Consider the following 13603-nt stretch of genomic DNA (forward strand, 5'->3'; position numbering starts at 1 on the left):
AGTACTAGTTCCAAAAGAGATTGCATAAGAAATGTGTTTGATTAGCCAATTCCTTGCCTTTAAAATTCCTTTCCAAGCTGTAGAGTGGTATGTTCTTGTTGAAATTTTCCAGATTGATTCCTTTGAAAGATACCTAGCAGAAACCCATTGTGACCATAAGGAACATTTGTTTTGCAAAAGATCCCATAGTTGTTGTACCAGGCATGCTTGATTCCAATCTCTAGTATTTCTCAAGTTTAGCCCCCCTTCATCTTTCGGTTTGCAAATGCTATCCCAATTTACCATATGCATTGCCTTGTCATTTGTGTCATTCCAGAAGAAGTTCATTAATAACCGTTCAAAATCTTGAAGAAGTCCAACAGGCAGAAGAAATGCATTACACCAATATATAGAGTAGGAGTGCAATATAGAACAGATGAGTTCGAGTCGTCCTGCTTTTGATAGAAGCCTATTTTTCCAAGAAGAAATTCTATTCTTTATTTTTTGCAGGATAGGCTGACAGTGGGTTTTGTGAATGCCTGTGGATATGAGCGGGAGACCCAAATAAGGAACTGGCAGGCTTCCCTCACTAACCCCCAAAGATTGTGCAATAAAGACCTTATCCTCAACGTAAGGGCTCATATATACTTTATTTTTAGCATGATTTAACTAAAGTCCAGAAACCATACCAAAGTCATTCATAATAGTAGTCAGGTTCTTTACTGAAGTTGGATCATTTTGGAGAAAGATAAGTAAATCATCTGCAAATGTTATATGTGATATATGAATAGAGCCAGCATTGGGTACCTTAATGCTGCCATTTAAGACTGCATGTTCCAACATACAGCTAAGTCCTTCCATCGCAATAGTAAAGAGATACGGAGAGAGTGGATCACCTTATCGGATGTCATTCGTGCTCCCAAAAAAACCAATAGGTGAGCCATTAAAGAGTATCGAAAACTTTAGAGTTTCCAGGCAAGATTGAATCCACTTAACCCATTGTTGTGGGAAGTTCATATCGAGGAGCATCTTATAGATAAATTTCCTATTGACTGAATCAAAGGCTTTCCGTAAATCAGCTTTAAAACATATTTTTGTCCCTCTTGCTATTGAATGCAAATCTTTGACCAAGTCATTAGCAAACAAAATGTTATGATGTATACTTCTCCCTTTGATGAAAGCAGCTTGATTTGGGCTAATGATCTTGTGTATTACCTTTTGCATTCTATTTGCCAATACTTTGGAGATGATCTTGTAAATAAAGTTGCATGATGATGTGATATATGATTATAAACTACGTAGGTTTTATAGATATGAATTTGATAGAATGTTTTTCAGTGTCCTCAAATGTTAGTTTGGATCCTGTATTAGTTTGTGATGGAAATTTTTAATATCATGGATATTTTGAGGGGCGTGACAGAGTTGGTATCCATGATATTTTTAATATCATGGATAGTTTGTGATATGCTCCGGAACATTTCATACGTCATTGATAAGCTCCGATATGTTTCATTTGTTATTGATATGCTCTGAAATGTTCCATACACCGTTGATATGCTCCGGAACATTTCATTCATCACTGATAGGCTCCGAAACATTTCATTTGTTATTTATATGCTCCGAAATATTTCATTCATTGTTGATATGCTTTGAAATGTTCCATACGCCGTTGATATGCTCTGGAACATTTCATATGCCATTGATAAGCTCTGATATGTTTCATTTGTTATTGATATGCTCCAAAACGTTTCATTCATTGCTGATATGCTCTAATTACTCTATGCTCCGTCTGTTATGAACCAAATATGTTTGATTGAAATGACAATTGTGATTCTGCACCTAATGATATTACGTCTATGAATTCGTATATTCTGCCTTGCATTCTGAAACTTTATCTCTTTGGAAATTATCCTATTTTGACATGGATATGTTAGTCACTTGCTGAGCTTTATATGCTCACCCCGTTGTTGTATGGATTTTTCAGGATAGCTTGTCGCTTGCTTAAATGTTAAGATTGGGCTGAGGCAGTCGAAAGCTAAAAGATTTTGGGCTGATCTTTATTAGTATATATGTTTTTGTTGTATAAGTACTCTCTGCATCTAATGAAATGTTGACGATGAATCTAAACTTGTGGATGTTGTATAAGTTTAAAGGACCTCTCATGTTTAGGATTATGGAATGTTAAGTTTAATTCATGTAACGATATGAACTTATGGTAAACGTTGGTTTTGTGACTGTATAGACTCCCACACTTGTGAATTTATGTTGTGGTTATTAATTTGGTGAGTTGGGTTTAGATTTTATGAATCATCGAGTAATGTGTTGTATGTTTATAAACTGCGCAGGTTTTATAGATATGAATTTGATAGAATGTTTTTCAGTGTCCTCAAAAATTTTTAATATCATGGATATTTTGAGGGGTGTGACAATTGTACGAACTTCCGTCGAACTCTCAAACTCCCAACTGATCATTGTCTTGACTCCGGTGCAGCTCCTGCTGCATATCTTTCTTCCATCGTAGTTAATCCTGCACACTTAAAACAAAACTTCGATCGAGACAATTAATACTATGCAATTAACCAAGTTGTCCGGCATGTCATTGGTCCCTCGACGCTTCGTCCGATTCTTCGGGTCATCGTCCTCTCCTGCAGTCTATTGCCCAATCGGCCAGTTGACTCCGCAACTCCGATATCCTTGGCACAATACCCGCTCTTCTTGGCCCGCTGCCCGAGTCCACCGCCCAAAGCCTTCTGTCGACACGTCTACCGATCCATCGGCCCGACGTCCAATCTTCTGACATGTTCCTCCAGCACAACATGATTTTCTTGCTTTAATTGTCTTATCCTGATCGAAGCATCCTGCGTTACTCAAAACGCAGATTAAATCATAAACATATATCAAGTGGTTTCATCATCAAAATACGAGATTCAACAATCTCCCCCTTTTTTATGATGACAACTACTTGATGATGGAGTTAACCTTAACTCCCGGAGTTTAAATAAACTCCCCCTATCAATATGCCATATTGATAGAATCTTGAATTCAAACTGAATTCAAGTCATTGCAATATTCATCATGAATACTTGCAACACGTCATCATGAACTTATGCATAAACTTATGCATAACATGTCATGTCATAAACATACTTCTCCCCCTTTGTCATCAACAAAAAGGAGAAGTACCACAATCAAGTGTTTGTGATATTGGTTCAACTCATTGCATGAAAAACATAATATCAAGTTTTATCATCATGCAAGTTTGCTATTATCAAATGGTATGATATCAACATGTAAGATTGCAATGTAAGCTTTTGATATCATAACGCAAACATTTTAAGCGTTTATCAATTGTAGCATTTCATCACATGGCAAGATATCAATAAGTAAAGTTGCGATGCTAGTTCATGATATATTATTATAATGCAACCATGGCATAGAACAAATATGGCAATCATAGCATCAATTCATATATTTCTCCTCCTTTGTTGTCAACAAAAAGGAGAACGACATAAGCAAATTTTAAATATAAGTGCGATGCCATAAGCAGGTTCATGTCATTTTTCAACAAAGAGTGATAAAATACCAAATATTCAAACATCTCAAGGAAAACATGACATAGAGATAGCTTTGAAAACTTCTTTCATTTTATTTTTATTTTCTTTTTACATGAAGGAGGAAAGCTATTTCTGAGCTTACTCGAATGAAGTTAAATTTGATAAGATATTAAAGCATGTTTCATTTTTACAAGTATCAAGATATGTATGTGAATCAAATCCTTGTATGTAAAAATGACTTCCTTTTTCATGATGGAATTTATAAGCAGGAATCATTTCATCAAATCCATTTCTCAAAACAAAATATTGTTCACATAATAAGTGTATGAGAGATGTATTTGCTAGTTGATTCCATATGTCAAAAATCAATGATATGAATTAAACTTGATATGACATATATCACATATAACATTTGCAGATGACTTACTTATCTTTCTCCAAAATGAACCAACTTCAGTAAAGAACCTAGCTACTATTATGAATGACTTTGGTATGGTTTCTGGACTTCAGTTAAATCATGCGAAAAGTAAAGTATATATGAGCCCTTACGTTGAGGATAAGGTCTTTATTTCACAAACTTTGGGGGTTAGTGAAGGAAGCTTGCCAGTTCCTTATTTGGGTCTCCCGCTCATATCCACAGGCATTCACAAAACCCACTGTCAACCTATCTTGCAAAAAATAAAGAATAGAATTTCTTCTTGGAAAAATAGGTTTCTATCAAAAGCAGGACGACTCGAACTCATCCGTTCGGTATTGCACTCCTACTCTATATATTGGTGTAATGCATTTCTTCTGCCTGCTGGACTTCTCCAAGATATTGAATGGTTATTAATGAACTTCTTCTGGAATGACACAAATGATAAGGCAATGCATATGGTAAATTGGGATAGTATTTGCAAACCGAAAGATGAAGGGGGGCTAAATTTGAGAAATACTAGAGATTGGAATCAAGCATGTTTGGTACAGCAATTGTGGGATCTTTTGCAAAACAAATGTTCCTTATGGTCACATTGGGTTTCTGCTAAGTATCTCTCAAAGGAATCAATATGGGAAATTTCAACAAGAACATACCACTCTGCAGCTTGGAAAGGAATTTTAAAGGCAAGGAATTGGCTAATCAAACACATTTCGTATGCAATCTCTTCTGGAACTAGTACTAATATGTGGTACGATCCTTGGGTGAATGGGAAGAGTATATTTCAATTATATGGCGACAGAATACGAAAAGATCTTGGGGCTCCCAAAGATTGGAAGGTTTCCGAGTTCATCGCTAACGGTACCTGGTGTCTCCCTAATCCTATTTCTCCTGAAATGTTATCACTTTGGCCAACTATCATAGCTATTCGAATCAGGAACAACTCTTCAGATATACTTATTTGGCCTCATGACAATGGTAAATTTAGTGCCACATCCGCATGGAATCAAATTAGGCAAAGAAATAACAAGTGGGTCCCAAGCAGTTGGACATGGGATCGACCGGGATCACAAAGACACTCCTTATGTACATGGCAGGCCCTTCTCAATAAACTACCTACAATAGACAATATGAAAAGAAGAGGTATCTATCATGTTAACCGATGCTCCCTTTGTTTGCAACAAGAAGAAACTGTTGACCACCTCTATTTTGCTTGTGATTATACAAAATGGATATGGAAGGAGATTCTCCAGCGATTTGAACTCAATAGACTGCCGCAACCAAACTTGCACCAAGAACTAGGCGACCTTATGCAATGTTTCTCAAGAAAAGGGCCTCTTACACAACTGGCAAAGGTTATTTTCAGATGTGCTATTTGGTGGATGTGGAAGGAGAGATGTAATAGAATCTTTGAATGTCAACACACAAACAATGCTCAGCTCTTGAAAGAGATTATTAGAGACTCAAGATCCTGTATGGAGCATGAACTCAAAACCGAGCACTTCACCCGAAGAGAAAAAGATATTTTTATCAAATTTAATTTTGCTATTAGCTAAAGATCTTGGGAATGATGCCAAATAATGTACCCACAGATAGTTATAGTCTACAGCATGTGTAGTCATAACTATCGCATTAGCACTCTATGAGTTACTTGGCTTTGTCTATGACTTGTATAGATAAAGCTATTTGTAGAAACTTTACACATAATGAATTTTACTTTTACTTACCAAAAAAAAGAGGATAATTCGAAAATCTAATTTTTAAGAAAATCCAAAAATAAAATTAACACTTTCATGCATTCGGACAAGGCTGTGCTATTGATTTTCAAATACAATCATGAGGACAAAACATGCTTTATTATCATGGAAATTTTTGTATCCAAAGCACATAATTTTCAACCTGTTATTAGGGCATATAATTGTGTAAAACCATCATGGCAATCGAGCGATTTGATCATTCAATCAAGAAAGTCTGAAAATTAATTTTAACAAGTTCAATCATTCGGACATATTTTTGCCTTAGTTTTTCAAATACAATCATGAAGATAAGACATGCTCATCATCATGGTAGTACGATAGCAAGTTTACAATATACAAGTTAGCAAAAAAATTTCAACATTTTAAGACACGCAAGCTAGCAATTTTCACTTTGAGATATGCACATTAGCAACTCTTTCTCCCCCTATGTCATTGGCAAAAAGAAGGGAAGACCCTTTACATTAATTTCTAAATCATGACAAAGGTATGTTTCAATCTTATTTTTGCATCATTATATTTTCAAATTCGAACATGCACAATTTCAAAAACCTTATATTTCATTCATGCATGATACTGAATAAATCAATCAATATTATGAGCATATTATACATGATACTTAAATTTTTAACTATTTATCAATATTTTGATCATGATACCAAACATTCATCATTTAGAGCATTCATGACATTAAATCAACATTTATAATACTTCATTTTAGCAACAACTCATAGCATTTTAAATCATGATTGGACACTATAGCGGCGGCCAGATCTCCCTAGGGCGATCTGACTCCTGCAGTGGCGACGACACTGTAGCGACGACCAGATCTAGGGTGACCACTGTAGCGGCGGCCAGATCTCCCTAGGGCGATCAGACTCCTGCAGCGTCGGCTTTCTCCCATGGGCGACAGGTGACGACACTGTAGTGGCGGATTTCCTGCAGCGTCGACTGTTTCCCAAGGGCGATGGTACTGTAGCGGCAGCGACGACACTTTAGCGGCGACGGTACTGTAGCGGCGACGAGATCTCCCTAGGGCGATCTGACTCCTGCAGCGTTAGCTTTCTCCCATGGGCGACAATACTATAGCAACGATCTGATCTCCCTTACTGTAGTGGTGATCGGATCTCCTGCAGCGTCGGCTTCTCCCCAAGGGCGACAATACTATACCGGCGACCAGATCTCCCTAGGGCGACGGTACTATAGCGGCGATCTCATATACTGCGACGGTGGATTTTCCCTATGGAAACAATTCTATAGCGACGACCAGAAGAGGGATCAAAGATGGCAGCGACGGCCCCTAGGGCTGGCGACAATGGCGGGAGGGTTGATACGATGGTAAGACTCCCTACCGTTACCCCTCAATTGGCTCCTCCTCCATATCCTCTCCAGAGAGAAACTCCTTCGACGAAACAAAATCGAAGCAGGTCGCGCTCTAGATCGCGGCAGCCTGCCCTCATTTCCAGTGACCCTAGGCCTTGGACTAGCCTCTTCAAGGCTCCGGTTGGAAGTCCGGATCTAAGCTTGGAATTCTTTACTCTAGAAGTTCAAGCTGATAAGAAGATTGTTGTATACGAGACTGCTGATTCAGTAGAGCTTATTGAGACATGGTCTATGTCGATTGTTGGCTATGTGGTAGGTCTCAAAACTTCTTATTTCCCACTATCCTCATTTATCAAAACTCGATGGGGATTATCGTCATTTGATCTTCATATGCTGGAGAACGGATTCTTTGTTTGCAAGCTATACTCTGAAGAAGATCTGCAACGAATCCTCGAAGGATTCTGGACTATCCGCGGTCATCCAATGATTCTACGACGTTGGTCTCCTGATGTCCGTTTGGAGTTAGATAGCCTACAGTCTATTCCATTGTGGGTATCCTTTCAAGGTCTTCCTCTACATCTTTGGAGTCGACGTTTTATTGCAAAGTTATGCAACACTCTGGGACAGCCACTCTACATCGATAAATCAACAGCTGCTTAGACGAGATTAGCATTTGCACGAGTATGTGTGCTGGTTTCTTCCGAGGAAGATCTTCCTAACGAGGTTTTCTATCGTGATCTTGACGGGAACACTCGGACGGTACATGTCGCATATTCCTGGAAGCCACAACGATGTCAGCGTTGCTTATCTTTTGGTCATGCAAATGGAGCTTGTCAACAAACCCCAAAACCAACCACAAAGGTCTATCGACCACGTCAAGTGCCTCAGCAACAAAGTGATTCTTCTCTAATGGCAGTAGCACCGATGGTGGCAAAAACTATTGAGCACTCCGACTCGCAAGGAAAGCACCACGGACAGAAGGACAATTCTAAAACTTTATCTCTTCCTATAATGTCAGAGCCTTCCACAACAGAGGTTTCTCATGGTACTAGTGGACAGGAGAAGCATAAGTCAGGAACTTCATCTCTTCCAATACCATCGGATCCATCTACAATCGCTCAACGAACTCAGGTCCAAGCAAATATCGTCAGCAAGGATATTCTTCCTCAACAAACTCAGGCTTCAACAAACATCGCCAACAAGGATATTCTGTCTCAACAAACTCATGCCCCAACAAACCTCTCTAGCCAAGCTGCTCCAATAAGAACTATCCAGGATAGTGTGCTGCAACAATCTTATCAAGCTTCAACAAACCCTGCCAATCAAGACCACATGATTCAAGGTACTTTAAAGTTTAAAAATCTACAAGCTGTAGATGAAGTGGATAAATATAGGAATAAAGCCATAAAAGGTAAGGATATTGTGCGGGAGGAAAATACAAAACCGAAGGATAAGAAAAAGGATGGTACAATCCATCCAAAGTCGTAGGATGTATTCCTTACTACCTTTTCATTTGTTTATTACTAATGAAGATAACATGCTGGAATGTTCGCAGACTTAATAAGCCGGAGAAATGTCGGGAGCTCAATAGAATAATCAAGTCTGCCGCATGTGATATTGTTATTCTAGTGGAAACGAAAATTAAACAATCGCGCGTTCAAGCTCAAAAGAATTTAATATGGCCCGACGCATAATTGTTTACCAATGACTCAAATGAAACTTTTGGTAGAATATGGGTCTTATGGCATCCTAACTCTGTTAATGCTTGGTTTATTTCTGCTACTGATCAATTCATTCATCTTAAGGTAGAGGATAAAAAGAATGGCTGTCAATTAAATCTCACTGGTATATATGCTTCAAACAGTATGCAAGAAAGAAATACTCTTTGGTCTGACCTGACTAATATTGTAAATGGCTGTCTCAATGTTCCTTGGATTGTTCTTGGAGACTTTAATACTGTTCGGTACACAAATGAAAAAGAGGGGGGGGTAGACAACTTTCAGAAAGCCAGCTTCAAAGTTTTAATGATTACATTGACACTGCAGCATTGTTTGATATGAAATCTGTGGGTAATTGGCTCTCCTGGAGTAATCAAGGTGCTGCTAACAGAAAAATAATGGCTCGACTTGATAGGTGTTTGATTAATCATGAATGGTTAACAGTTTACCCAGATTCACTTCTTGAGTATGGTGCTCCTTTGTTTTCTGACCATTCTTTAATGTATATACACGCAGAAAAATCGACACCAAGAGGCAAGAAACCGTTTAGATTCTTTAACATGTGGAGTACTCATCCTCAATTTCTTGATATTATCAGATCTGCTTGGAATGTTAATGTGCATGGATCCCCCCCTTACATCTTATGTCAAAAGCTCAAAGCCTGTAAAGCAGCACTAAACGAGTGGAATACAAATACCTTTGGCAATATTAACACCAGAGTTCAATTTTGCAGAAATGAACTAATGTCATTGCAACATGAGCTGCAACTTCAGCCAAATGATGAAAATATTATCTACAAAGAGACAGAAGCCAGAAATAACTTCATCCAAGCCTTAAAACAGGAGGAAAGTTTTGCAAAGCAGAAGTCTCGACAGAATTGGCTTACACTAGGGGATTCCAATACTAAATTTTTCTATGCTTCAATTGCTACTCGAATGGCTATTAACCGTATCAACAAATGCAGAGACAAAGATGATAATCTTATTGAGAATTTAGATGAGGTTAAAGCACACAGAGAGCAATTTTTTTATTCCTTAGTCAATCAAGCTGGGAAACCTAATAACATTCATGTGGAGCCGACTAGAAAACTTGATTCGGAAGCTATTTCAATCCTCAATGCCCCAATTACAGATGACGAAATTGTACGTGTTGTCTTTAAGTCACCAAAGCACAAAAGCCCAGGTCCAGATGGATTTCCAGCTGAATTTTACCAAACTGCTTGGTCTATTATTGGAAATGATGTGATCAAGGCTTGCCAACATTTCTTCTCTTCAGGTCATATTCTTAGAGAGATGAATTGCACTTTTATTTCTTTAATTCCGAAGAATGCAGGGGCTGATTCACTAGAGAACTATCGACCCATATCATTATGCAACTTTGTTTACAAGATCATCTCCAAAGTATTGGCAAATAGAATGCAAAAGGTAATACACAAGATTATTAGCCCAAATCAAGCTGCTTTCATCAAAGGGAGAAGTATACATCATAACATTTTGCTTGCTAATGACTTGGTCAAAGATTTACATTCAAAAGCAAGAGGGACAAAAATCTGTTTTAAAGCTGATTTACGGAAAGCCTTTGATTCAGTTATTAGGAAGTTTATCTATAAGATGCTCCTCGATATGAACTTCCCACAGCAATGGGTTAATTGGATTCAATCTTGCCTGGAAACTCCAAAGTTTTCGATACTCTTTAATGGCTCACCTATTGGTTTTTTTGGGAGCACGAATGGCATCCGATAAGGTGATCCACTATCTCCGTATCTTTTTACTATTGCGATGGAAGGACTTAGCTGTATGTTAGAACACGCAGTCTTAAATGGCAGCATTAAGGTACCCATTGCTGGTTCTGTTCATATATCACATATAACATTTGCAGATGACTTACTTATCTTTCTCCAAAATGAACCAACTTCAGTAAAGAACCTGGCTACTATTATGAATGACTTTGGTATGGTTTCTGGACTTCAGTTAAATCATGCGAAAAGTAAAGTATATATGAGCCCTTACGTTGAGGATAAGGTCTTTATTGTGCAAACTTTGGGGGTTAGTGAGGGAAGCTTGCTAGTTCTTTATTTGGGTCTCCCGCTCATATCCACAGGCATTCATAAAACCCATTGTCAGCCTATCTTGCAAAAAATAAAGAATAGAATTTCTTCTTGGAAAAATAGGTTTCTATCAAAAGCAGGACGACTCGAACTCATCCGTTCGGTATTGCACTCCTACTCTATATATTGGTGTAATGCATTTCTTCTGCCTGCTGTACTTCTCCATGATATTGAACGGTTATTAATGAACTTCTTCTGGAATGGCACAAATGATAAGGCAATGCATATGGTAAATTGGGATAGCATTTGCAAACCGAAAGATGAAGGGGGGCTAAACTTGAGAAATATTAGAGATTGGAATCCAGCTTGTCTGGTACAGCAATTGTGGGATCTTTTGCAAAACAAATGTTCCTTATGGTCATATTGGGTTTCTGCTAGGTATCTTTCAAAGGAATCAATCTGGGAAATTTCAACAAGAACATACCACTCTGCAGCTTGGAAAGGAATTTTAAAGGCAAGGAATTGGCTAATCAAACACATTTCCTATGCAATCTCTTCTGGTACTAGTACAAATATGTGGTTTGATCCTTGGGTAAATGGGAAGAGTATATTTCAATTATATGGTGATAGAATACGAAAAGATCTTAGGGCTCCCAAAGATTGGAAGGTTTCTGAGTTCATTGCTAACGGTGCTTGGTGTCTCCCTAATACTATTTGTCCCGAAATGTTATCACTTTGGCCGACTATTATAGCTATTCCAATCAGGAACAACTCTTCAGATATACTTATTTGGCCTCATGACAATGGCAAATTTAGTGTCACATCCGCATGGAATCAAATTAGGCAAAGGAATAACAAATGGGTCCCAAGCAGTTGGACATGGGATCGACCGGGATCACAAAGACATTCCTTATGTACATGGCAGGCTCTTCTCAATAAACTACCGACAATAGACAATATGAAAAGAAGAGGTATCTATCATGTTAACCGATGCTCCCTTTGTATGCAACAAGAAGAAACTGTTGACCACCTCTATTTTGCTTGTAATTATCTAAAATGGATATGGAAGGAGATTCTCCAGCGATTTGAACTCAATAGATTGTCGCAACCAAACTTGCACCAAGAACTAAGCGACCTCATGCAATGTTTCTCAAGAAAAGGGCCTCTAACACAACTGGCAAAGGTTACTTTCAGATGCGCTATTTGGTGGATGTGGAAGGAGAGATGTAACAGAATATTTGAATGCCAACACACAAATAATGTTCAATTATTGAAAGAGATTATTAGAGACTCAAGATCCTGTATGGAGCAAGATCTCAAAACGGAGCACTTTACCCAAAGAGAAAAATATATTTTTATCAAATTTAATTTTGCTATTAGCTAAAGATCTTGGGAATGATGCCAAATTATGTACCCACAGGTAGTTTTGATATATCTGGATAAACATTTTCTATATTGATTATAATTAGAAGTTATAGTCTACAGCATGTGTAGTCATAACTATCGCATTCGCACTCTATGAGTTACTTGGCTTTGTCTATGACTTGTATAGATAAAGCTATTTGTAGAAACTTTACACATAATCAATTTACTTTTGCTTACCAAAAAAAAAAAACTAATGTCATTGCAACATGAGCTGTAACTTCAGCCAAATGATGAGAATATTATCTACAAAGAGACAGAAGCCAGAAATAACTTCATGCAAGCCTTAAAACAGGAGGAAAGTTTTGCAAAGCAGAAGTCTCGATAGCATTGGCTTACACTAGGGGATTCCAATACTAAATTTTTCTATGCTTCAATTGCTACTCGAAGGGCTGTTAACCGTATCAGCAAATGCAGAGACAAAGCTGATAATCTTATTGAGAATTTAGATGAGGTTAAAGCACACACAGAGCAATTTTTTTATTCCTTACTCAATCAAGCTGGGAAAACTAATAACATTCATGTGGAGCCGACTAGAAAACTTGATTCGGAAGCTATTTCAATCCTCAATGCCCCAATTACAGACGTCGAAATTGTATGTGTTGTCTTTAAGTCACCAAAGCACAAAAGCCCAGGTCCATATGGATTTCCAACTGAATTTTACCAAGCTGCTTGGTTTATTATTGGAAATGATGTGATCAAGGCTTGCCAACATTTTTTCTCTTCAGGTCATATTCTTAGAGAGATGAATTGCACTTTTATTTCTTTAATTCCGAAGAATGTAGGGGCTGATTCACTAGAGAACTATCGACCCATATCATTATGCAACTTTATTTACAAGATTATCTCCAAAGTATTGGCAAATAGAATGCAAAAGGTAATACACAAGATCATTAGCCCAAATCAAGCTGCTTTCATCAAAGGGAGAAGTATACATCATAACATTTTGCTTGCTAATGACTTGGTCAAAGATTTACATTCAAAAGCAAGAGGGACAAAAATATGTTTTAAAGCTGATTTACGGAAAGCCTTTGTTTCAATCAATAGGAAATTTATCTATAAGATGCTCCTCGATATGAACTTCCCACAGCAATGGGTTAATTGGATTCAATCTTGCTTGGAAACTCCAAAGTTTTCGATACTCTTTAATGGCGCACCTATTGGTTTTTTTGGGAGCACGAATGGCATCCGACAAGGTGATCCACTCTCTCCGTATCTCTTTACTATTGCGATGGAAGGACTTAGCTGTATATTGGAACATCCAGTCTTAAATGGCAGCATTAAGGTACCCAATGCTGGCTCTATTCATATATCACATATAACATTTGCAGATGATTTACTTATCTTTCTCCAAAATGATCCAACTTCCGTAAAGAACCTGGCTACTATTA

Source organism: Musa acuminata, chromosome BXJ2-9 (assembly GCF_036884655.1).
Source record: "Musa acuminata AAA Group cultivar baxijiao chromosome BXJ2-9, Cavendish_Baxijiao_AAA, whole genome shotgun sequence".
NCBI classification, from domain to species: domain Eukaryota; kingdom Viridiplantae; phylum Streptophyta; class Magnoliopsida; order Zingiberales; family Musaceae; genus Musa; species Musa acuminata.